The sequence below is a fragment of the Desmodus rotundus genome, chromosome 12 (assembly GCF_022682495.2).
Source record: "Desmodus rotundus isolate HL8 chromosome 12, HLdesRot8A.1, whole genome shotgun sequence".
Lineage (NCBI taxonomy): Eukaryota > Metazoa > Chordata > Mammalia > Chiroptera > Phyllostomidae > Desmodus > Desmodus rotundus.
Genome location: NC_071398.1, coordinates 32936636 through 32964175, shown reverse-complemented (window position 1 = coordinate 32964175; position 27540 = coordinate 32936636). Strand labels below are relative to the sequence as shown.

Below are 27540 nucleotides of genomic sequence, written 5' to 3'. Positions count from 1 at the left end.
CAGAGAGTCCCAAAGAAGCTGGACCCAAGGAGGAATACACCAAAGCACATCATAATTACATTACCTAAGATTAAATGCAAGGACCTACATCCAAGATTACTGTATCCAGCAAAGCTATCACTTAGAATGGAAGGGAAGATAAAGTGCTTCTCAGATAAGGTCAAGTTAAAGGAGTTCATCATCACCAAGCCCTTATTATATGAAATGTTAAAGGGAGTTACCTAAGAAAAAGAAGATCAAAAATAGGAACAGTAAAAATGACAGCAAACACAGTTATTAACGGCCACACATAAAACAAAAACGAGAGCAAACTAGGCAAACAACTAGAACATGAGGGTTGTCAATAGGGGAGTGGGAGGGGGAGAGAGGGGGGAAAGTACAGAGAATAAGTAGCATAAATGACAGGTAGAAAATAGACGGCGGGAGGGTAAGAATAGTATAGGAAATGTAGAAGCCAAAGAACTTATAAGTACGATCCATGGACATGAACTATAGGGGGGGAATGTGGGAGGGAGGGCGTGGGCAGGATGGAGTGGAGTGAAGGGGGAGAGGTGGGAAAACTGTAATAGCATTATCAATAAATATATTTAAAAAAAATTTACTTTATTGTTGTTCAATTACCGTTGTCTGCATTTTCTTCCCACACCTTCCTCAAACCCCAGGCATCCCCATCTCCTTCCCTTGCTTCCAACCCCCTTGATTTTGTCCATGTGTCTTTTATAGTTGTTCCTGAAAACGCTTCCCCTCTTGCCCCCATTATCCCCTCCCACCTCCCCTCTGGTTACTGTCAGACTGTTCTTAATTTCAGTGTCTCTGGTTATATTTTGCTTGCTTTTTTGTTTTGCTGATTAGGTTCCAGTAAAGGTGAGATCATATGCTATTTGTCCCTCACCACCTGGATTATTTTACTTAGCATAATGCTCTCCAGTTCCATCCATGCTGTCTCAAAGGGTAGGAGATCCTTCTTCCTTTCTGCTTTGTAATATTTCACTGTGTAAATGTACCATAGTTTTTGGATCCACTCATTTGCCGATGGGCACTTAGGTTGCTTCCAGCAATTGGGTATTGTAAGTTGTGCTGCTATGAACATTGGGGTGCATAAGTTCTTTTGGATTGCTGTTTCAGGGCTCTTAGGGTATAATTCCAGCAGTTGAACTCCCAGGTCAAAATGCAGTTCCATTTTTAGTTTTCTGAGGAAATTCCATACTGTTTTCCACAGTGGTTGCACCAGTCTGCATTCCCACCAACAGTGCACTAGGGTTCCTTTTTCTGTGCATCCTCTCCAACACTTGTTTGTTGATTTATGATGGCCATTCTCACTGGTGTGAAGTGGTATATTACTCTGGTTTTAATTTGCATCTCTCTCATGGTTAGTGATGTTGAGCATCTTTTCATATGTCTCTGGGCCCTCTGTATGTCCTCCTTGGAGAACTGTCTGTTCAAGTCTTATGCCCATTTTTTAAATTGGGTTTTTTTTCTTCCTGTAGTGGAGTTGTGTGAGTTCTTTATATATTTTGGAAATCAGACCCTTGTGTGAGGGATTATTGGCAAATATGTTTTCCCATACACTTGGTTCTCTTTTCATTTTAATGCTGTTTTCTTTAGCTGTGCACAAGCTTTTTATTTTGACGAGATGCCATTTGTTCATTCTTTCCTTTATGTCACTTGCTTTAGGGGACATGTCTGTGAAGATGTTGCAGCATGGAATGTCTGAGGTTTTTCTGCTTATGTTCTCCTCTAGGACTTTTATGGTGTTACAATTTCTATTTAAGTCTTTTATTGACCTTGAATTTATTTTTGTGTATGGTGTAAGTTGGTGATTGAGTTTCATTTTTTCACTTGTAGCTGTCCAGACTTCCCAACAGCATTTGTTGAAGATGCAATTTTTGCTCCATTTTATGCTCCTGCCTCCTTTGTCAAATATTGACTGTAGAGACGTGGATTTATTTCTGGGCTCTCTGTTCTGTTCCATCGATCTATGTGTCTATTCTTATGCCAGTACCAAGCTGTTTGGACTACAGTGGCCTTGTAATACAGTTTGATATCAGGTACTGTGATCCCTCCTAGTTTGTTCTTTCTCAAAATTGCTGCTGATATTTAGGGTCGTTTATGGTTCCACATAAATTTTTGAACTGTTTGTGTTATATCCGTGAAATATGTCGTGGGTACTTTAATAGGAAATGCATTGATTCTATAAATTGCTTTGGGTAGTATGGACTTTTTAATGATGATAATTCTTCCAGTCCACGAGCAAACAATAGAAAGTGGAAGCAAATGGCAAAATAGAGTAAGGAAAGAGTAAAATATGAGATTTGAAATAAAAAAACAATAAAATTGAAAAAGTATTAAAAAGCTTTTGAAAGAAAACATAATTCAAATAATGAAAAAGAATGAGGTGGAATTCATCTTAGTAGAGTCCAGTGCTTGCCTGCTAGCTTCTTCTTCTGGATGTTTCTCTGGTAGTATCAGATGCTGTCCCTATCTCTAAGCAGCCTGTTTGAGGTTACAGGAGTTCCACAGTCTGTGGCCATTTCCTTCAGGCTTGGCTATATCCGGCACGGACCTCACTGCTCTGCACTACTGACTTTTTATCAGCACAAGGCACAGGGGTGGGCCATCTAATGTCCAAATCTTTTTTTTAAAATATATTTATTGATTATGCTATTACAGTTGTCCCATTCCCCCCCCCCCCAACTCCACTCCATCCTGCCCACCCCCTCGCTCCCACATTCCCCCCCCATAGTTCATGTCCATGGGTCATGTATATAAGTTCTTTGGCTTCGACATTTCCTACACTATTCTTATCCTCCCCCTGTCTATTTTCTACCTACCATTTATGCTACTTATTCTCTGTACCTTTCCCCCCTCTCCCCCTCCCACTCCCCTATTGACAACCCTCCATGTGATCTCCATCTCTGTGGTTCTGTTCCTGTTCTAGTTGTTTGCCTAGTTTGCTCTTGTTTTTGTTTTAGGTGTGGTCGTTAATAACTGTGAGTTTGCTGTCATTCTTGCTGTTCATATTTTTTATCTTCTTTTTCTTAGGTAACTCCCTTTAACATTTCATATAATAAGGGCTTGGTGATGATGAACTTCTTTAACTTGACCTTATCCGAGAAGCACTTTATCTGCCCTTCCATTCTAAATGATAGCTTTGCTGGATACAGTAATCTTGGATGTAGGTCCTTGCATTTAATCTTGGATAATGTAATTATGATGTGCCTTTGTGTGTTCCTCCTTGGGTCTAACTTCTTTGGGACTCTCTGAGCTTCCTGGACTTCCTGGAAGTCTATTTCCTTTGCCAGATTGGGGAAGTTCTCCTTCATTACTTGTTCAAATAAGTTTTCAATTTTTTGTTCTTCTTCTCCTGGCACCCCTATAATCCGGATGTTGGAACGTTTCTAGGTGTCCTGGAGGTTCCTAGGCCTCTCCTCATTTTTCCGAATTTTTGTTTCTTCATTCTTTTCTGGTTGGATGTTCTTTTCTTCCTTCTGGTCCACACCGTTGATTTGAGTCCCAGTTCCCTTCGCCTACCTATTGGTTCCCTGTACATTTTCCTTTGTTTCTCTTAGCATAGGCTTCATTTTTTCATTTGGTTTTCGAACAGATTCAACCAATTCTGTGAGCATCTTGATAACCAGTGTTTTGAACTGTGCATCCGATAGGTTGGCTATTTCTTCCTCGCTTAGTTGTATTTTTTCTGGAGCTTTGAAGTGTTTTGTCATTTGGGCCTTTTTTTTTTTTTTGTCTTGGTGCGTCTGTTACTTTAAGGGGCAGAGCCTTAAGTGTTCCCTGGGGCGGGGTAACGCTGGTCTGTGATGCTGTACGTGGGGGAGGGCCCAAGAGAGAGCAATGGCACCCACTTCACTCTCCTCCGGATTTCAATCTTTCATTCTGCCACCCACAATCAAACTGGGCCCCTCTGGTGCTGGTTCCCGAGTAGGTGGGCTTGTGCACACTGTAGGCCCCTGTGGGTCTCTCCAACGACCTCTCCTGTGAGGCTGAGAGTCTCTCCTGCTGCTGCCCCAACCACCACGGGCGTTTTTAATCAGAGTTTGAGGCTTTATTTCCCCCGCGCTGGAGCCCTGGGTTGCGTGGTCTGCTTCGCTCCCCGCCGTTTGTCCGGTTTATCTGTGCGCAAATGTGGGGCTACAGGGTGTGCTAGTGGGCAGACTGCCTGCCCTGTTTGTCCCACACTCCGCCAGTCTCGGTCCCGCCACGGCCATGCGAGTCCTCTCCACCCTGATGCCCATCTCCCCCCCTCCTACCGGTCTGGATGAATGTTTATTTTTTATTTCCTTGATGTCGGACTTCCTTGCTGTTTGATTTTCTGTCAGTTCTGGTTGTGCGAGGAGGTGCAGTGTGTCTACCTATGCCGCTATCTTGGTTCTCCTCCCTCTTTAGCTTCCATAATTTTCAATTCTTTTAAAGCTAGACTGGATCATGGGAGAATATGCCCAAAACATCCTTTTGGGATTTGTATACCTAATCCTGTTGGGTAGTATAAGTAGTAATAGGGTTGATCCAGATCTCCCACAGTGTGTGTAAATCACTTCCTGCTGATTCTAAAGTGCCCATATATGGAGCCTGAGCATTAGGATCGATTGCCCTCCATTTTAAGGCAGTAGGACATAGCTGGCTACAAATCTGTAAACTGGGAGTCATCATTCGTGCCAAAGGTGTAGAATTGCCTAAAGACCGATTATTCAATTGCTGCAAAACCAGGAATAAATGATCTTTCCAGTTTTTACAAGAATTATTTCCTAACTTTCAGCTTTTCTTTGAGAAGACTATTCATTCTTTCAATTAGGCCTGCAGCCTGTGGGTAATAAGGAATGTGATATACCCATTCAAGATCATGTTGCTGGCAATAAGTCTCAATTTCCTTTTCTTTAAAATGAGAGTCATTATCATCACTCTGAATTTGTAAAGGGGAACCATAATAAAGTGTAATGACATCAAATGTTTTGCATGTATTTTTCTGAGTAGCGCATTGGTATGCACAGGTGACCAATACCGCCGAATAGTTTTCTACACAAGTACAAATAAATTGGCATCCCAAACTTATAGGCAATGGTACAATACAATCTATTTGCCAAATTTGAGCAGGGAGTGTACCTCTATCTAATTCCCCCGTTACTATCTTGGGGATGAAGCATAAAGCATCCTTCTGACAGATTTCACACTCATACTTTATTTGTCTCTGAATAGAGAGAGGGACATCTATTCCTCAGGCCTGTGCTCACCTTGCATAGGTTGAGCTCCTAAATGTCCCACTTGAGGGTGTATCCATCAGGCAAGGCAACAGTCATCTTCAGAGGTGGTGGCAGCAGCTATTTTTGCCGGAGCACCCGCAGTGGCGTTATACTCACACTCAGGTGAATCCTTCTTAGTATGTGTGTCTACATGCAAAACAGGGACATTAGTGCACTGAATAATATCCCAAATTTCTTCCCATAGAGGTTCTCCCCAAAGTTCCCATCCATGAATTTCCCTATTTTTATGTTTCCAAATGGGCATCCAGGTAGTTAATCCATTGGCTACTGTGTTGGGAGCCTTCCTGCCTGGTTTCGAGGACCATAGCCTCATTAACAGACAAGAGTCCCATGGCTAGGGCTGAGTGAAAAGGCCTTGGGGTCATGAGCCACTAAGGAGACAGAACCTATACTCATATAAGGAGCACGGCTCCTGCCTCCCTCATGTCCCCCTACTTGGCCCAGGCGGACTGGTTAGCCAATGATGGGCAAGACTCCTCAGAGAACGGGCAACCTAAGACAGGCCCAGTTGCAAAGGGCCATCAGGAAAGGACTTAGGATGATTTGTTAGCCAAAGACGGGTAAGATTCCTCAAGGGAGGAACAACCTAAGACAGGCACAGCCATGGAGGAACCACAAGAGTGAGACTTAGGGGTCTACAGAGAAGGGGCAAAAAAAGACCCTTACCCCTCAGCTTTGTCATAGCCTGAGTCCTCAGTCTATCTGTAAAAGGTCTCCTAATCTCTTGGCTGCTTTGCTCACCCTGCCGGACTCAGCCTGAAAACCATGCCAGGGGCAGCCGCAGCCTTGTACTGGAATGAACGGCTCCCGGGGCAAATCTGGCCTGAAAAGAAATGTACACTTTGTCCTTTGAAGCCTGCTCTGCATAGCATAATCTTGTTGGTTACAACAACACCAGTGCCTTTGATTATGCTGCATTTTAGAAAAGGAAAAAGGGGGAGTTGTGGGGGACAGTGAAGGCTGGCATCATTGCCAACGTTGAGTGCTTAACAAAGCCGCACCTCACTGCTTGCATCTGCAAGGTGGATCAGGCCAGCAGCAACAACAGCTGGAACCCACAGGGGTTAAGCAGAAAATCGATAACCATAAGCTTCAGCTGAATGCGGCTGTAACTTTTGCAGTAGACATATGTATCAGTTAGACAGCCTGGGAATAGAACAATCTGTGCCTGCACCGTCTCCCTAATCTAACCAACCCCTATAAAATAAACATGGAGACCATGTTCAGGGCTCATTGTCTCTCCATCAGAGGACAATGTCCCACCTGGCCCCCACTTTTTCTTAAACTATCTGTGTTGTGTCTTTTCTTCATGTCCCGTTGACCCCACTCAGGAACCCTGACTCTGCACTGGTCGCAGCACTACTGCCCAAGAGTCAGTAAATAAATGACATTCTCTCCCCCTCTCCTGTACAAGGGCTTGGTGAATAGCTTTTAGTTTAGCTAGTTAGCTGCTCCCCTGTTTTCCAGTGGTTTCTAGAGTGACTTGAGTATGGGGTTATAAGCAATAGCCTTCCAATGCCTTTCTTGACCAGTGTATTTAGCTGTTCCATCTGTAAACCAAGCATGCTGGTTTTGGGCAGGGGTTAGGGAAGTATATCCTGCTCCCCAACAGACAGGGGACTTAAGTTTTTCCTTAGTACGGGGGAGTATAATTGTTTCCCCCTCCAGGGGTCCTCCATCCATTACCAGTTCATGAAGACGTGCGAACCCTCAGTTGCCAGCCCTCACCCTATTCTGAATGTACTACTTCCATTTAATTATACTAGCTTCTTGGACATGTCCAATTTTATGGGATGCTGGGGCACTCAAAATCCAACTCACTATGGGGATTCCAGGTCATAGTAGGACATCATGTCCCACAGTTAACCGTTCTGTTTCTGTCAAAGCCGAGTAAGCAGTAAGAGAGTATATGACTCCCCGGCATTAGGCAATTTTCTAGACCAGAACCCTAGAGGCACCTGCTTTCCCTCTTGTTGCTGAATGGAGCAAGCTCCTAACTGAGGAGGATATTTTGCCTTCTCCTCCAATTCTCTCATCCCAGATATCCCAGTCCCACTTACCAGGGTCCCAATCAAGTGGAGCAGAAGCAATCATGGCATGCACTTTCTTTTTGTTTACCTTGCCCCAGCGCTTCTTATATTTGTACTGAGCACACCATATTACAGCCTTTTCAGCTACTGCCTGATAATTTCTGGCTTGATCCCCCAGAACAAAGTTTTGACATTGTAGCAAGGAAAATTACCCCAGCAATTCTGTGAGTTCTCACTTGAGCTCAAGTTTTCCTGCAGGATCTGCTCTTTCTTTTCATGACACTTTTAATATGCAGCTAAAATGACCCACCCCCGGGAGGCAGGCACCAACCATTTCTTTTCCTTTCTCTACTGGCATTCCCTGGAGGCATTCAGCCACCTGGGGAGGTTCCCCAGTCTTCACTTTGCATCCTCAGTCTTCACAGGTACCTGTTCCTGTAGCCCATTCTTGTGTGACCTGGGAGAACAGCAAGTCTTCCCAGCCAGGCTCTTCACAAATCACATACTTCACTTCAGGCTTAAGGAAAAAGAGCACGTTGTCCTCGAATCCCATTCATGATGCCAATTTGTGTGCCATTGAGAGGCACATGTGAGATCGTGGCCACTTAATTTGGAGGTTGGGATTCACAGATAAATAAATCCTCAAGTCAAAGGTGAATAGTGAAGCAATTTATTAAGCAAGAGCAAAGAGAAAGCAAGAATTAAGAGGATACATCATCAGATGGGGAAAATACCAACACCCGAACACAGACACTGGGGAATCTCGGAGACAGCAGCATTTGGGGTTTGTCTGGGAACAGTTCTGAGTGAAGTGTCCTTCCTTTGGATGGGATTCCAAAGTCTCACTTTGGGGGCTCTGCTTAAATATGTTTTAGACAAAAGTGGCTGTGTGCCAAGGGCCTTTTGTGACTCGACTGACTAACCCATTCCCTCCAGGAAAATAAGCAGTTCTTCCCCAAGGAAACGATCAGTGTTTACAGGTACTGAGTTAAAAATGGTGGTTAGTCTTCCATGGAAAAGGGCTAGTTCTCCCCAGGAGACAGTACACCTAAATTTTACTCTTATAATAAAAGGTCAGAGCTCGGGTATAAACAGGGAGGATTTTTAATATTTCTTTAACCTGTCACCAAGCTAAAGGAAAAAACTCAAAAACGGTCAAATATATAGAGATTGAATAACAGGTTATTGAACAATAAATGGGTAAACAATGAGATCTAGGAAGAAATCAAAGTTTCTGGAAACAAGTGGAAAGGAACACACAACAATCCCAGTGCACAGTGAAGGAGTCCTTACAGGAAGTTCACAGTGATACAGGACTACCAAGAAATGATAGAAAAATTTGAAATAAATGACCTAACCCTATATCTACAAAAACTAGAGGCACACCAACAAACAAAGCGCAGACCAAGTAGAAGTAAGGAAATAATCAAGATTAGAGCAGAATTAAATGACATAGGGACTAAAAGAAAAAATCCAAAGGATCAATAAATCTAGGAGCTGATTCTTGGAAAAGAAAAACAAAATCGACAAGCCTTTAACCAGATTCATCATGAGAAAAAGAGAGATGACACCAATAAATAAAATCAGAAATGAAAGAGGAGATATAACAACCGATACCACAGAAATACAAAGGGTTGTAAGAAATTACTATGAAGTACTTGCTAACAAATCTGAAAACATGAGCAAAATGCACAAATTTCTAGAAACACAATCCTCCAAAACTTAGTCAAGAAGCAGCAGAAAAACCTGTCTCTAGATCAGTGATGCCTTCAAAGAAAGATGTTGAGGTCAGGAAGATGGTGGCGAGATAGGAGGGAGCAGATTCAACTTCCCTCTGCACCTGGGTGAAACACCTACCCATTCTACTGAGGAACAAAGTGAACAGCCAAAAGCAGCCCAACGTTTATGAACATAGGAGACCAAAAAGTACAAAGGACACTGAGAAAACAGAAGATAAGGGGATTGCTTCAGGACAAAAAGGTCGCTGGGACCAGCGCGGGGAAGAGGGAGGCTGCAACCCCAGGCCCAACCCTGCCGGACCTGCCGCAGGACTCCTGGGAGAAAGCCGGGTTAATGGCCCCCTCCCCTGCCAAACAAGGCCCAAGCAACACTATGAGAGACCTGGTTGCTTGAAGTCACAGGGAGGGGAATAAGGACAAAGTGGTAAACCTATGGAGACCACGGGCGCTGGCTGGGGAGAGTTGAAAGTTGGCCACGTGTGACCCTGACCCAGACAGTCCCTGGCCTAGCTGGAGAGGTGGGCTGTGTGAGAGGACAGGCCCTTCCTTGTACAGATGGAGCCACGGGATTGAGCAGGAGGATTTTCCCCAAAAGAAAAAGACCCGAGGGGGCACGTAGGGGAATTCCCCTGCAGCAACAGTTCCAGACACCTCTCCAACCCCCAACCCATTCGGGGACTGTGCGCATCCACCGGGGAGTGTCTGTACCTCATCTTAGAGGGAGCTGAGACTACAGGCACCAACCGGGGGAGACTGCCCAGTGACTGGGAGTGTGCCCATTGACCGGGGAGTGTGCACACCTCATCTTCGCTCAACTCAGAGGGAACTGAGACCACATGCACTGGAGAGAATGCGAATCAGGGAAGGTTTTGTGTGCACACCCGTAGCCCGGAGGAGGCCTACCATAAAAAAAGAGTGGATAGAAGCTGGGAATACCAGGATACCTCCAGGAAGAGGAAACCCGCCAAAAAAGGAAACACCAACAGATAAGAACTGAAGAAGGTGAAGGAGGGAGTGGAAGTCACACTAACTCAACCCAGGACTTATCTGAAAATACAAACAAATACTGAAGAAATTACTAAGAATAAACAACTGAACAAGAGCAAGAGAAAAGACTCAAAACCTTGTACACATGGAAGAACCAGCTCCAACACAATGTGCCCACACCTGCACAAGAGAAAACAAGACGTGGGGGACAGCAGATAACCAGCTGGAGGGAAAGTCCCACCAAAGAAAGACCAAAAAGAACCAAAAACCAAAGACATACAAAGAGCCAACATAAACCACAGCCAAAGATGAGTAAGATCGGGAGATCAAGGAGACTGTATCAATAAAACTCACAGGTATTCTACCACAGAAGTTTACACCAAAAACCCAGGGGGACAGAACAGAGCAACTTAAGAAGAAGTGGCTAACAGGAAGAGTCTCACAAACAATGGGAAGACAAAGAAACAAACCCCAAATGAAAGGAAAGGGGGAAGTCTCAGAAACAATGCTAAATGAAAAAGTGGCAAGTCAACTATGAGATACTGAGTACAAAGAATTAGTTATAAAGAAGCTTAATGAGCTCACAGAGAATTACTAGAAACTACAGGGAAACTACAATGAACTCACTGCAAACTACATGAACATGAAAAAGGAAATAGAAACTATCAACAAGGGCCAAGAGGAAACGAAGAAAACAATTTCTGAACTGAACAACACAGAATGAATCAAAAGCAGACTCGATGGCTGAGGATTGAATCAGCGAACTGGAGGACAAGGTAGAAAAAAAAACACCCAGAATAAGCAAGAAAAAGAAAAGAGGCTCAGAAAGAATGAAGAGGGGTTAAGGGAAATGCAGGACAACATGAAACACAATATCCATATAATAGGGATACCAGAAGGAGGAGAAGAAGAAGAGCAAGGAATAGAAAACCTGTTTGAAAAACTAATGATGGAAAATTTCCCAAATCTGATGAGAGAAAAAGTCACCCAAATCCAGGAAACACAGAGAGTCCCAAGCAAGAGGAACCCAAAGTGGGCCACTGAAAGACACATCATAATTAACATGGCAAAATTCCAAGACAAAGAGAGGATCTTCAAGGCAGCAAGGGAGAAACAGGAAGTAACATACAAGGGAGCCCCAATAAGGTTAGCAACTGACTTCTCAATGGAAACGCTCCAAGCCAGAAGAGAATGGCAAAAAATATTCCAAGTAATGAGAACCAGAGGCCTGCAACCAAGACTACTTTACTCAGCAAGGCTCTCAATCAAGATAGAAGGCCAACTAAAGAGTTTCCCAGACAAAAAGAGTCTAAAAGAATACACTTCCATGAAACCAGCTCTGCAAGAGATGCTAAGGGGACTGCTTTAAGGAAAGGAAGGAAAAGAGAAAGACAGAGGAACACAGGTAGAAAAAAAAGGCAATGAATAACTATCTATCAATAATAACCTTAAACATCAATGGATTAAATGCCCCAATCAAAAGACATAGAATAGCTGAATGGATAAGAAAACATGACCCACACATATGCTGCCTACAAGAGACCCACCTCAGGACAAAAGACATACACAGACTGAAAGTGAAGGGCTGGAAACAAATTTTCCAGGCAAACGGACAGGAAAAAAAGCAGGGGTAGCAATACTCATATCAGACAAAATAGACTTCCAAAGAAGGGCCATAAAGAGAGACCCAGAAGGTCACTTCATAATACTCAAAGGAAGACTCCACCAAGAAGACATAAACATTGTAAATATATATGCACCCAACATAGGAGCACCCAAATACATAAAGAAAATCTTGGAGGACTTCAAGAAAGATATTGACAGCAACACAATTATAGTAGGGGACTTTAACACCCCACTGTCAAAAATGGATAGGTCTTCCAAACAAAATATCAACAAGGATATTGTGTCACTTAAAAATAATCTAGAGGAAATGGACTTAACTGATATACATAGAGCTTTTCATCCCAAAGAAGCAAAATACACACTCTTTTCAAGGGTACATGGAACTTTTTCCAAATAGACCACATGATAGGACACAAAGCAAGACTCAACACATTCAAGAAAATTAAAATCATATCAAGCATTTTCTCTGACCACAAGGGACTGAAACTAGAAACCAACCCAAAAGGAAAAAACCCCAAACACTCAAAATCATGGAGACTGAATAGCATGCTATTAAACAATGAATGGGTCAAGAACGAGATTAGGGAAGAAATCAAAAACTTTCTGGAAACAAATGAAAATGAACTCAAAGCAACCCAAAACCTATGGGACACAGCAAAGGCAGTCCTGACAGGGAAGTTCATAGCAACACAGGCCTACCTTAAGAAGATAGAAACATTTCAAAAAAACAACCTAACCCTACGCCTACAAGAACTGGAGGAACAACAACAAAGACAGCCCAGAGCAAGCAGAAGGAAGGAAATAACCAAGATCAGAGCACAGTTAAATGACATAGAGACTAAAAGCACAATTCTAAGGATCAATGAATCCAGGAGCTGGTTTTTTGAAAAGATAAAAACTGACAAGCCTTTAAGTAGGCATATCAAGAGAAAAAGAGAGAGGATCAAATAAACACAATTAGAAATGAAAGAGGAGAGATTACAACTGATACCACAGAAATACAAAGAATTGTAAGAAATTACTATGAAGAACTGTATGCCAGGAAATTTGAAAACCTAGGTGAAATGGACACATTTCTAGAAAAATATATTCTTCCTGAGAACCAAGATGGAGGCGTAGGTGGACACAATGCGCCTCCTCGCACAACCAGAACTGACAGAAAAATCAAATGACAAGGAAGTCTGACACCAAGTAAATAAAACATAAACATTCATCCAGACCGGTAGGAGGGGCAGAGACAGGCAGCCAGGACGGAGAGGACTCGAGTTGCCGTGGCAGGACCGAGACTGGCGGAGTGTGGGACTAACGGGGCAGGCAGTCTGACCACTAGCAGACCCTGCAGCCCCACATTCACACAGATAAACCGAGAGGGCCCGACTCAGAGTGGCCGAGAGCGGGGGAGGCAGAGCAGGTGGGTAGCGCCCCGCTGCCCCACATTCGCGAACAGATAAAAAGGACAAACGGGTGGGGAGCAAAGCAGACAGCGAAACCCAGGGCTCCAGCATGAGGAAATAAAAACTCAAATCTCTGATTGAAAATGCTGTGGGGGCTGGGGCGGCAGCAGGAGAGACTCCCAGCCTCACAAGAGTGGTCGTTGGAGAGACCCACCGGGGCCTAGGGTGTGCAGAAGCCCACCCACTCGGGAACGAGCACCAAAGGCGCTCAGGTTGATTGTGGGTAGCGGAGTGAGAGATTGGGGTCCAGTGGAGAGAGGAGCGGGCGCCATTGCTCCCTCTCAGCCCTTTCCCCACATACAGCACAGCGTCACAGTGCAGCAACCTGTGTACCCCGCCCCGGGGAATACCTAAGGCTCTGCCCCTTTAAGTAACAGACGCACCAAGACAAAAAAAAAAAAGGCCCAAATTACAAAACACTTCAAAACTCCAGAAAAAAATACAACTAAGCGAGGAGGAGATAGCCAACCTATCGGATGCACAGTTCAAAACACTGGTTATTAAGACACTCGCAGAATTGGTTGAACTTGTTCGAAAAGTACATGAAAAAATGAAGCCTATGCCAAGAGAAACAAAGGAAAATATACAGGGAACCAATAGTCATGTGAAGGAAACTGGGACTCAAATCAACGGTGTGGACCAGAGGGAAGAAAGAAACATCCAACCACAAAAGAATGAAGAAACAAGAATTCGGAAAAATGAGGAGAGGTTTAGGAACCTCCAGGACATCTTGAAACGTTCCAACATCCAAATTATACGGGTGCCAGCAGGTGAAGAGGAAGAACAAAAAATTAAAAACTTATTTCAACAAATAATGAAGGAGAACTTCCCCAGTCTGGCAAAGGAAATAGACTTCCAGGAAGTCCAAGAAGCTCAGAGAGTCCCAAAGAGCTGGACCCAAGGAGGAACACACCGAGGCACATAATCATTATATTACCCAAGATTACACAGAAGGAGAGAATCTTAGAAGCAGCAAGAGAAAAGGACACAGTTACCTACAAAGGGGTTCCCATAAGACTGTCAGCTGATTTTCTGAAAAGAGACCTTACAGGCAAGAAGGGACTGGCAGAAAGTATTCCAAGTCATGAAAGGCAAGGGCCTACATCCAAGATTACTGTAACCAGCTAAGCTATCATTCAGAATGGAAGGGAAGCTAAAGTGCTTCTCAGATAATGGCAAGTTAAAGGAGTTCATCATCACCAAGCTATTATTATATGAAATGTAAAGGGACTTACCTAAGAAAAAGAAGATCAAAAATAGGAACAGTAAAAATGACAGCAAACTCACACTTATAAACAACCAAACCTAAGACCAAAACAAAAGCAAACTAAGCAAACAACTAGAACAGAAACAGAACCACAGGAATGGAGATCACATGGGGGTTTATCAATAGGGGATTGGGGGGGAGAGTGGGGGGAAGGTACAGAGAATAAATAGCATAAATGATAGGTAGAAAATAGACAGAGGGAGGGTAAGAATAGTGTAGGAAATGTAGAAGCCAAAGAACTTATAAGTATGACCCATGGACATGAACTATAGGGGGGGAATGTGGGAGGGAGGGGGTGGGCAGGATGGAATGGAGTGGGGGGGCCGAAAAGGGACAACTGTAATAGCATAATCAATAAATAAATCAAAAAAAAGAGAAAAATATAATCTTCCACAAGTGAATGAAGAAGAAGCAGAAAGCCTGAACAGACCAATAACAGCAGACTAAATTGAAGCAGTCATCAAAAAACTCCCAACACACAAAAACCCTGGACCAGATGGTTTCACAGGAGATTCTACAAAGCATTTAAGGAAGAGCTAACCCCTATCCTTCACAGACTATTCAAAAAAATCCAAACTGATAGAAGACTCCCAAACTCTTTTTTGAAGCCAGCATATCCTAATCTCAAAACCAGATAAAGACACAACGAAGAAAGAAAACTTCAGGCCAATATCGCTGATGAACATACATGCTAAAATCCTCAACAAAATATTGGCAAACCGCATCCAGCAATACATTAAAAAGATCATACACCATGACCAAGTGGGAATCATCCCAGGGATGCAAGGATGGTACAATATTTGCAAATCAATAAACATAATATATCACATCAACAACAGCAAAGACAAAAATCACATGATCATATCAATAGATGTGGAAAAAGCATTTGATAAGATACAGCACCCATTTGTGATAAAAACACTCAGCAAAGTGAGAATAGAGGGAGCATTCCTCAACATCATAAAGGCCATATACATGAGAGACCTACAGCCAACATCATACTCAGTGGACAAAAACTTAGAGCTTTCCCACTAAAATCAGGAACAAGGAAAGGGTGCCATCTGTCACCACTCCTATTCACCATAGTATTGGAAGTCCTACCACAGCAATCAGACAAGAAAAATAAAGAAAAGACATCAAAATTGGAAAGGAGGAAATGAAACTATCACTGTTTGCAGGTGACATGATAGTGTACAGGGAAAATCGTATAGACTCCACCAAAAAAGTACTCGACCTAATACATGAATTTGGCAAAAGAGCTGGATACAAAGTCAATACTGAGAAGTCAAACGCATTCTTGTACACCAACAATGAAACATCAGAAACAGGAATCAGGAAAAAAAATCCAATTTGATATAGCTACAAGAAAAATAAAGTATTTAGGAGTCAACCTAACCAGGGAGGTAAAAGACCTGTATGCAGAAAACTACACAACACTGAAGAAAGAAAGTAAGGAAGACAGAAACAAATGGAAGCATGTACCATGCTCATGGATTGGGAGAATTAACATTATCAAAATGGCCATACCACCCAAAGCAATTTACAGATTCAGTGCACTCCTTATTAAAGTACCCATGACATATTTCACATAGATACAGAACACTTCAGAAACTTATATTGAACCATAAACGCCCCCGAATTGCTATAGCAATTTTGAGAAAGAAGAACGAAGCAGGAGGGATCACAATACCTGATATCAAACTGTATTACAAGGCCACTGTAATCAAAACAGCCTGGTACTGGCATAGAAACAGACACATAGACCAATGGAACAGAACAGAGAGCCGAGAAATAAACTCAAGTCTTTATGGTCAATTAATATTTGACAAAGGAGGCAGGAGCATAAAATGGAGCAAAAACAGCCTCTTCAACAGATGGTGTTGGGAGATCTGGACAGTTACGTGCAAAAAAATGAAACTCGATCACGAACTTACACCATACACAAAAATAAACTCCAGATGGATAAAAGACTTAAATATAAGTGTTAACACCATAAAAATCCTAGAGGAAAACATTGGCAGGAAAATCTCAGACATTCCACGCAGCAACATCCTCACAGACATGTCCCCTAAAGCAAGGAAAATAAAGGAAACAATAAACAAATGGGACCTCATCAAAATAAAACGCTTCTGCAAGGCTAAAGAAAACAGCACCAAATTACAAAGAGAACCAACAGTATGGGAAAACATATTTGCCAATGATACCTCAGACAAGGGCCTGATCTCCAAAATATATAAAGAACTCACACGACTCCACTCCACGAAGACAAGCAACCCAATTAAAAAATGGGCAAAGGACTTGAACAGACACTTCTCCACGGAAGAGATACAGAGGGCCCAGAGACATATGAAAAGATGCTCAGCATCACTAGCCATCAGAGAGATGCAAATTAAAACCACAATGAGGTACCATCTCACACCAGTCAGAGTGGCCAACATAAACAAATCCACAAACAAATGTTGGAGAGGATGCGGAGAAAAGAGAACCCTAGTGCACTGTTGGTAGGAATGCAGACTGGTGTAGCCACTGTGGAAAACAGTATGGAATTTCCTCAGAAAACTAAAAATGGAACTGCCCTTTGACCCAGCAATTCCGCTGCTGGGATTATACCCTAAGAACCCTGAAACACCAATCCAAAAGAACTTGTGCACCCCAATGTTCATAGCAGCACAATTTACCATAGCCAAGTACTGGAACCAACGTAAGTGCCCATCAGCAAATGAGTGGATCCAAAAACTAGGTACAGTTACACAATGGAATTCTATGGAGCAGAGTGAAAGAAGGAGCTTATACCCTTTGCAACAGCATGGATGGAACTGGAGAGCATTATGCTAAGTGAAACAAGCCAGGTGGTGAGGGACAAATACCATATGATCTCACCTTTAACTGGAACACAATCAACAAAAGAAAAAACAAAGAAAATATATTCAGAACCATTGAAGTTAAAAACAATCTAAGAATAGCCAGAGGGCAGTGAGGAGGGGATTGTGGGGAGAGCAGTTTACAGGAGCTACTATAAAGGACACATGGACAAAATCAAGGGGGAGGGTAGAGGTGGGAGAGGGAGGTGGGATTGGTGGGGGTGGGGAGGAGGGATGAGGAAAAATGCAGACATCTGTAATTGAATAATAATAAAAATTAAAAAAGAAAGCTATTCATAAAGGAAGGAAAAGAAATGTGAAAATTAATTAAAAAGAAAAAACTCAATTAATATAGGTTTCAGGAGGACTTATAGGGGAAATTTTCATACCCTATGACTTATCCTAGGTTGCCACAAACAGGAAGAAATGTGCCGTGCACCTCCAGGAGAAAAATATATTCTACTTTACTGCCCCAATAGGAGGAAGAAAGAGTTTCTCTTCTCTCCTCAATTGTCCAGACAATGAGAAGTCACAATCAGGCCAATGAAAAAAGCCAGTACATTTCTAACTCCCAGTTTCCTCCAACTGACTATGTTTATAATAGCTGCTTCCAAATTCGCCTTTGCTCTGTAAAAGAAGGTGCTTCTCCTTTGTTCCACAGACTTGTCTGTGGTTTTGCCATAGCTTACATAGCCTTCATTGCAATATTGGTATTCCTGAATAAACCCATTTATGCTGGTAAAATAACTTTTATTTTGGAGGTCAACACAATATATACAATTTGAAATCTTCTATTTTCACTTAGTATAATATTGTAAATTCTCTTACCTTTCCTTTTCTAGTAAGTACATGGTTATAAAATGGCTGCTTCACATCAAGTACCATATCCACATTCCAGCCAGGAAGTGGAATGGAAGAGAGCCAAAAGAATACATTCCCTTTGAGTGTGCATCACTCCCATCCCCATACCTTTAAAGAACTATCTAAGAAGCCCACTCCAAAACTTATGTTTACATCTACAAGGAAAACTAGAACATATGGAGTTGGTATTTCTTTGGTTTCTTTTTCTTTGTTTAAGCTGGGGACAGTGCTTCTTCAAGCAAATCAAAATTTTTGTAGCAATAAAAAATGATAGGGTGACATCAGAAAATGGTAGTATAACTTGGTCTCTCCCCTTGTAGTTTTGACAATTTCAACAGCTATAATTTAATAAAGGATTCCCTCCTTAACACACAAACACAGCTGAGTGATCTTCACATTGAAACTTCTGAAGGTGAGAAAGTGGGAGAACCTTGGGGGGTGAGAAGGGAAAAGAGCTGAGATTATACTAGAGACATGTGCAATGGAGCTCACATTCTGCAGTTCACTGTGGGGCTCAGCCCAAAGGGAGAAAAATCAGGTTGTCACTGGAATAACCTTTGGATGGGAGGAGTAAAGAGACACAGTGAGCATTCCTACAGGAGTGGGCAGTACAAGCTGCAGCTGAGCCCAGTGACCTGGGCAAGGACAAAGCACAGAGGTGCAACCATGGTTAACTGGCAATCAACATTCCAGACAGAGAAAAAAAGTCATGAATCTTGGGTCCTCACCTCACCTTCCCAGAGCTAGCAGCAGGTCCCAAAAGAAACTGTAGCAGTGAGTGTTAGGTTCCAGGGCACATTATCTGTAAACCTGAGAACTGGTACTACAGAAACATTGTTTCCCTGGGCAACAGGTGCACTCTGAGACTAATCACAGAAACTAATCCCAGGGTTGGCGGAGACAGAGGGGTTCTGTGGAGGTCTGCCAGTCACCATTACTGGGAGAGCAAAGCAACAAAGGAAGTGACCAACTTTCCCTAGCTAACACCACCCACACAATTTGTAGGTAGTGTTATACTGCAGGAGACAGCACTGGGATTTCACATATTTGGAACCCTGTCGCCCACCGCATTTCCCACAGGGTTGGTCTCCTGATACCAAGGTGACCTAAATGCAGAGGAGACACACACTTTTCCAGAGAACACATGTCATTTTCCACCATCCCAGAGAGATCTGAAAAGCAGAACAGTGCAAATGAACTAAAATTTGAGATTCAGTGCCACATACTCAGTACAAATAGAATGACTTATTAACCTAGTAGAGAAGTGCCACTCAAACATAGATTCTTAGACAGAGAGGGAATCCATGAAATACCATGAATAACCAAGATAACAAAGCAGCTCAGAAAAAAAATCTCCAGGAAATAAAATTAAAGACATGGGAATATGTGATTTAAATGACAGAGAAATCAAGATTGCAGCTCTTAAAAAATAGTGAAGTACAAGAAAACACAGGCAGTTGAATGAACTCAAAAACAAAATCAACAAACAAAATGAGTATCATACCACACAGATTGAAACTTTAAAAAAGAACCAAATAGAAATTCTGGAGATGAAAAACTCAATAAAAGAGATCAAGAATGAACTAGCAAGCTTTGGAGATAGAGCTGACCAGATGGAGTGAAGAATTAGGGATATCAAAGATAGAAATCTAGAAATGATGCAGATGGAAGAAGAGTGAGACTTGAGCATTAAAAAAGAAAAATGAAAGAACTCTACCAGAACTATCTGACTCTGTCATAAAGAGTAATATAAAAATAAGAGGAACAGCAGAAGAAAAAGAGAGGAAGAAAGGAATAGAGAGACTATTTGAACAAATAGTTGATGAGAACTTCTCATGCCTATGGAAAGAGCTAGATCCTTGAATCCAAAAAGCAAACAGAACACCTGATTACCTCAATGCAAAAAGGCCTTCTCCGAGGCCCACTGTACTGAAACTCTAAAAAATTAATTATGAAGAAATAATTCTCAAGGCACCAAGAAAACAGAAAAAAACTAACCTATAAAGTAAAGCCTATTAGATTATCTTCGGACATAGCAGAAACTCTACAAGCTAGAAGCGAGTGGACTCAAATATTCAAAATACTGAAAGAGAAAAATTACCAAGCAAAAATAATATATCCAGAAAAGTTATGCTTTAAATCTAAAAAAATACTCTTCTAGTCATACAGAAGCTGAGAGAATTTACCACCAGAAGACCTCCACTGCAGGAAATACTCAAGGGGGTTATGCTGACAGAAACAAAAAACAAAAGGTCACAAAACTATGAGTAAGATAACCAACAAATTCACAGCATAAATAGGGATAATTTGTGACAACAAAAAACACAAAAGAGGGAGAGGGTAAATGTCTAAATTTGCAAAGGGGGATAGAATTAGATGTATTCAGAAGGAAAAGAAGTATTATGTGTGTGTGTGTATAACTTTTTAATGTAAACCTAAAGGTAACCACACACACACATACACAAACTAAGATACATAACTTAAAAAAAAGAGGAAAGAAAAACAACAGCCACAAACACAAAGGACAAGAACCAATGGAGGCACACAGCTACCAGAAAAAAAAAAAGATAAAATGGTGATAGGAAATCCTCATACATCACTAATTATCCTAAATGCAAATGGAATGAATTCACCAATAGAAAGGCACAGAGTAGCAGACTGGATCAAAAAACAAAACCCAACCACATGCTGCCTTCATAAGACACATCTAAGCTGCAACTACAAAGACAGACTCAAAGTGATAGGGTGGAAAATGATTCCCCAAGCAAAAGGCATCTACACAAAAGCAAGTGTAGTCATACTTATATCGGACAAAATAGATTTTGAGATAACAAACGTAACATGAAATGAAGATTGACATATTATAATGATAAAGGGTATACCACATCAAGGAAACATAACATTTCTCAATATATATGTACCCAATCAAAAAGCATTTAAATATATACAGCAACTGCTAACAGAACTAAAGGGAGAAACTAAAGACAAAAACACAATCATATAGGGGACCTAAATTCTCTATTGATAGCTATAAATAGATCATCCAAATAGAAAATCAATTAAAAAATATTGTCCTTAAAAGACACATTAGATGAAATGGATATATTTATATTTATAGAACCTTTCATACCAGAACACCAGAATATACACTCTTCTCCAGTGCACGTGGAATATCCTCAAGGACAGACCATAACAATGAGACACAAAACTAGCCTTAACAAATTTGAGAAGATTGAAATCATACTAAGCATACTCTCAGACCACAATGTTTTGAAACAAGAAATCAACTGCAAAAAGGATGTTAAAAACCCCATAAATATGTGGAGATTAACCAATATGCTCCTAAAATAAATTTAAAAAAAAGACTGGGTCAAAGAAGAAATAAAAGGTGAGACCAAAGATATGTAGAGACAAATGACAATGACAATAAGACATATCAAAAATTTTGGGATGTAGCAAAAGCAGTAATAAGAGAAAAGTTTATATCATTACAGTCCTATCTCAAGAAACAAGGAAAATCTCACATAAACCATCTAACATTACATCTTAAACAGCTAGAAACAAACAAAAGGAGGCCAAGTCAGTAGGGGAAAGGAAATAATTTAAATTAGAGAGAAACTGAATGAAATAGAGAGCAAAAAAGACTATACAAAGAATTAATGCCACAGAAAGCTGGTTCTTTGAAAAAAATTAACCAAATTGACAACCCCCTGGCTAGCTTACTAAGGAAAAAAGAGAAAGGATTCAAATTAAAAAAATCAGAAATGAAAGAAGTTACCAAAGACATCATAGAAACACAAAGAATCATGATAAAATACCATGAAAAATTATATGCCAGCAAATTCAATACCTAAAAGAAATGTTAAGTTCCTAGAAATATGTAACCTTCCTAGACTGAATCATGAATAACTGAAAAATCTAAATAGACCAATCAGCAGTGAGGAAAATAAAACCACTATCAAAAACCTCCCAAAAAATAGAAGTCCAGGACCAGATGGCTTTACTAGTAAATTCTATAAAACATTAAAAGAGGATTTGATAGCTATACCTTTCAAACTCCCTCAAAAAATTGAAGAGGCAATACATCCTAACACATTTTATGATACCAACATAACTGCGATACCAAAACCTGGCAAGGATAACACACACACACACACACACACACACACACAGAGAAAACTACACACCAGTATCTCTTATGAATACAGATGCAAATATCCTAAACAAAATGCTAGCAAATCAAATCCAACAATACATTAAAAAGTAATACATCATGATCAAATGGGGTTCATTGCAGGGACACAAGGATGGTTCAACATGTGTAAGTCAATCAGTGTGATACACCACATTAACAAAATAAAAGATAAAAAACATGATCTTAATATATGCAGAAAAAGCATTTGATAAAATACAACATCAATTTATGATTAATACACTCAATAAAATGTGTACAGAAGTTCCTAAATGTAATAAAGGCTATATGACAAACCCCAGCTGATATCATACTTAATCCTGAAAAACTGAAAGCTTTTCCTCTAAGATCAGGGACAAGACAAAAATGTTCACTCTCACTGCTCTTACTCAATATAGTATTGCCAAGTCCAAGCCAGAGCAATCAGGCAAGAAAAAAAAAGGCGTCCGAGTTAGAAATGAGAAAGTAAAAGTGTCACTTTTTGCAGATGACATAATTCTTTATATAGAAAACTGTAAAGATTCCACCAAAAAAACCCCAACCCTATTAGAAACAATAAACAAATAAAGTTGCAGGAGACAAAATCAATGTACAAAAATCCCCTGCATTCCTATATTGTAACAATGAAATTTCAGACATGAAATGAAATGAACAATTCCTTTTGCAATAGCAACAAAATGAATACAATACACAGGAATAAACAATAAAGAATGTGAAGGACATATATACTGAAAACTACAAAGCATTATTGAAAGAGATTGAAAAAGACACAATGAAATGAAAAGATATTCCATATTCATGGATTGGAAGAATGAACATAGTTAAAATGCCATGTTTCTCAAAGCAAAATACAGATTTAATGCATTCCCCATCCGAACCTCAATGACATTTTTAAAAGAAATAGAATGAAAAAATCATCAGATTTGTGTGGAACCACAAAAGACCCCAAATAGCCCAAGCATAAAGAACAAAGAACAGAGGTATCACACTCCCTGACTTCAAATAATACTACAAAGTGACAATAATAAAAACAGCGTAGTATTTGCAGAAAAAAGATACACTGACAAATGGAACAGAATTAAGAGGGCAGGAATAAACCCACGTGTATATGGGTAAATAATTATTGACAACAGCAACAAAACACACAATGAGAATAAAAAAGCCTGCCGGATGTGGCTTAGTGGGTTGGACATCATCCTACAAACTGAAAGGTCACCTGTTCGATTCCTCGTCAGGGCACATGCCTGGGTTGCACGCCAGGTCCCTGGTTAGGGGTGTTTGAGTGGCAATAAATTGATGTTGCTCCCAAGCATCAATGTTTTCTCCCTCTCTTTCTCCCTCCCTTACCCTCTCTGTAAAAATAAGTAAATACAATCTATTTTTTAAAGCCTGTTCAATAAATAGTGTTAAGAAAATTGGAAAGCCACATGGGAAAGAATGAAACTAGATTGCTGTTAGGCACCATATGCAAAAAGTAACTCAAATGGTTCAAAGAAGTAAATATAAGACCTGAAACAATAAATTACATAGAAGAAAACATAGGTACTAAACTTATGGACCTTGGTATTAGAGAAGATCTAAGGTCCATCAGCTCTGCAACTTTGTTTATTGTTTCTAATAGGTTTTTTTTTTTGGTAGAGTCTTTACGGTTTTATATGAATTTTCCCCAAATACAAGGGAAGTAAAGGCAGAAATAAATTAATGGAACTATAACAAACTAAAAAGCTTCTGCACAGCAAAAGAAACTGCCAACAAAACAAAAAGGCAACCAACCTAATGGGAGAAGATATTTGCAAACATCAGCTCCAACAATGAGTTAATGCCCAAAATATATAATGAACTCATACAACTCAACACCAAACAACATCCAATTTAAAAATGGGCATAGGGGACTTCCGGCCAAGATGGAGGAATAGGTAGACACACTGTGCCTCCTCATATGACCAAAAGAAGGACAATAACAAATTTAAAAACAAAAACAACCAGAACTGACAGAAAATCGAACTGTATGGAAGTCTGACAACCAAGGAATTAAAAAAGAAACATTTATCCAGACTGGAAGGAGGGAGAGAGGCAAGGTGGTGGTTGGTGGCCCTAGTGAGGTGGAGGATTTGGGACTGGGTGGTCCTACATTCACATGCAGATAAACCAGGAGGAACAATTGGGGAGCAAGACAGACCATGCAAGCCACAGTTCAAGCACGGGGAAATAAAGCCTCAAACCTCTGATTGAAAACACCAGTGGGGATTGAGGCAGCAGCAGGGGAAACTCCCAATCTCACAGGAGAGTTCACTGGAGAGACCCACAGAGTCCTAGAATGTACACAAGCCCACCCACCCGGGAATCAGCACTAGAAGGGCCCAATTTGGGTACCCAAATTGTGGGTAGTGGGGAAGTGACTGAAAACAGGCAGAGAGGGGAGCAAGCGGCACTGTTACCTCTCACCCCTCCCCCACATACAGCATCACAAGGCAGCACTGTGGGTTGCCTGCCCTGGTGAACACCTAAGGCTCCACCCCTTACAACGTAACAGGCACTCTGAGACTAAAAAACAAAACAAAACAAAACAAAAACCCCAAATGAAATAACAGATCAAAACTCCGGAAATAATTCAACTAAGCAACGAAGACATAGCCAGCCTATCAGATGCACAGTTCAAAACACTGGTAATCAGGATGCTCACAGAATTGGTTGAATATGGTCGCAAGTTGGAAGAAAAAATTAAGGCTATGAAAAGTGAAATAAAGGAAAATGTACAGGGAACCAACAGTGAAGGGAAGGAAACTGGGACTCAGATCAATGGTGTGGACCACAAGGAAGAAAGAAACATTCAACCATAAAAGAATGAAGAAAGAAGACTTCAAAAAAATGAGGAGAGGCTTAGGAACCTCCAGGACATCTTTAAATGTTCCAACATCCAAATCATAGGGGTACCAGAAGGAGAAGAGGAAGAGCAAGAAATTGAAAACTTATTTGAACAAATAATGAAGGAGAACTTCCCCAATCCGGCAAAGGAAATAGACTTCCAGGAAGTCCAGGAAGCTCAGAGAGTCCCAAAGAAGTTAGACCCAAGGAGGAACACACCAAGGCACATCATAATTATATTATCTAAGATGAAAGAGAAGAGAGAATCTTAGAAGCAGCAAGAGAAAAGGAGACAGTTACCTAAAAAGGGGTTCCCATAAGACTGTCAGCTGCTTTCTCCAAAGAGACCTTACAGGCCAGAAGGGGCTGGAAAGAAGTATTCCAAGTCATGAAAGGCAAGGGTCTACATCCAAGATTACTGAATCCAGCAAAGCTATCATTTAGAATGGAAGGGCAGATAAAATGCTTCTCAGATAAGGTCAAGTTAAAGGAGTTCATCATCACCCAGCCCTTATCATATGAAATGTTAAAGGGATTTATCTAAGAAAAAGAAGATAAAAAATTTGAACAGTAAAAATGACAGCAAACTCACAGTTATTAACGACCACACCTAAAACAAAAACAAAACCAAACTAGGCAAACAACTAGAACAGGAACAGAACCATAGATATGGAGATCACATGGAGGGCTGTCAATAGGGGAGTGGGAGGGGGAGAGAGGGGGGAAGGTACAGAGAATAAGTAGCATAAATGATAGGTGGAAAATAGACAGGGGGAGGGTAAGAATAGTCTAGGAAATGTAGAAGCCAAAGAACTTATATGTATGACCTATGGACATGAACTATAGGGGGGGAATGTGGGAGGGAGGGGGTAGACAGGATGGAATGGAGTGAAGGGGGAGAAATGGGACAACTGTAATAGCATAATCAATAAATATATTTAAAAAAAGAAATAAAAAATTCAAAAAGAACCTTTGGCTCTTTCTCTTTTCCTGGCTAAGAGATACAGATGGAAAAAACCTGCTTCAGGAAGTGAACCTTAACATAATCACCTTAGCATTAGACAGGAAGCTCCAAGCAAGCAGAAACATGTTTACTAGATTCCCACTGTGTCCCACTGTTTCTGAGCCACCTAGGAAGAATTTGCCTGCCTGTGCATTATGGTCTTCCCCATCTACCTGCCAATTGCTTATTCTCACTTCTGAAATCTAAGACCCCATTTCCTGGTCCCATCTTTTCTCCTTTGTCCAAAATCTTTTATACACCTAGTGTTGCCTTACTGTGTGAGTTTTCATTCTTATGCAAATTCCCCACTCACATGTATTAAAAATGTTTTCTCCTGTTTAAAAAATAATTGAGCAGAGGACATAAACAGACACTTCGCCCAAGAAAATATACAAATGACCAACAGATATTTGAATGTGCTCAACTTCACTAGTCTTAGCAAAATGCAAATCAAAACTACAATGAGATACCACTTCACACATGTTAAAATGGCTATTATCAACAAGACAAGTAATAACAAGTGTTGGAGAGGTTGTTGTGAATAAGGAACCCTCCTTCACTGCTGGTAGGAATGTAAACTGGTACAGCCATTATGGAAAACAGTATGGAGGTTCCTCAAAAAATTAAGCATAGAGTTACCATATGACCCAGCAATCTCTCTTCCGGCCATCTGCCTGAAAAATTTGAAAACATTTATTTGCAAAAATATATGCATGTCTGTGTTTGTTGCAGCATTATTTACAGTGGCTAAGATATGGAGACAATCAAAGTGCCCTTCCATAGATGATTAGATAAAAATGTGGTACATACAGAGGTTGGGGCAAAAGTAGGTTTATAGTTGTGACATGCAGGTTATGATTATAATGGCTTTATTAACTCTGTTTCACACACTCATTTCTGGAAACCTACTTTTGGCTACCCCTGTACAATGGAATACTACTGACATACTGTCATTTGCAAAAACATGGTTAGAACTTGAGAATATTATGCTAAGCAAAACAAGAAAAAGAGCAATATGATTCCACTCATCAGTGGCATATAAAACTGAAAACAAATGAACAAGAAAAACAAAAACTCATAACAGTATCGTGGTTATCAGAGGAGAGGAGGGTGGAGGTAGTAGTAAAGGGTAAGGGGGTCAAATATGGTGACAGAAGATGATATGACTTTGCATGGTGGGCATGTAATGCAACATAAAGATCATAGAAATGTTTACTTGAAACCTAAATATGTACTCTTATTAACCAACGTGACCCCAATACATTTAATTAAAAAAGTGACAGAATGAACATTGGGCTAGTGATATGTGACTAACAACTAGTATCTAATATTAAAAATATTCTCAAAGATCCTTCAATTATATAAGAAGTTACAGTATCACT

The 27540-nt window shown here is 40.8% G+C and overlaps 1 protein-coding gene across 3 annotated transcripts in view; it reads right to left on the bottom strand.

Annotated features, from left to right (window-relative positions):
- LOC128779662 (uncharacterized) overlaps positions 1-27540 on the bottom strand; it is a 53595-nt gene that overhangs the window by 24006 nt on the left and 2049 nt on the right. For 2 of the 3 annotated variants that reach the window (XM_071220128.1, XM_053915166.2), the window contains exon 2: positions 5244-5399. The exons of the other annotated variant lie outside the window; for it this stretch is intronic. The gene's annotated coding sequence lies outside the window, so the exon portion shown is untranslated. The remainder of the gene's footprint in view (positions 1-5243; positions 5400-27540) is intronic. 3 annotated transcript variants of the gene reach the window in all.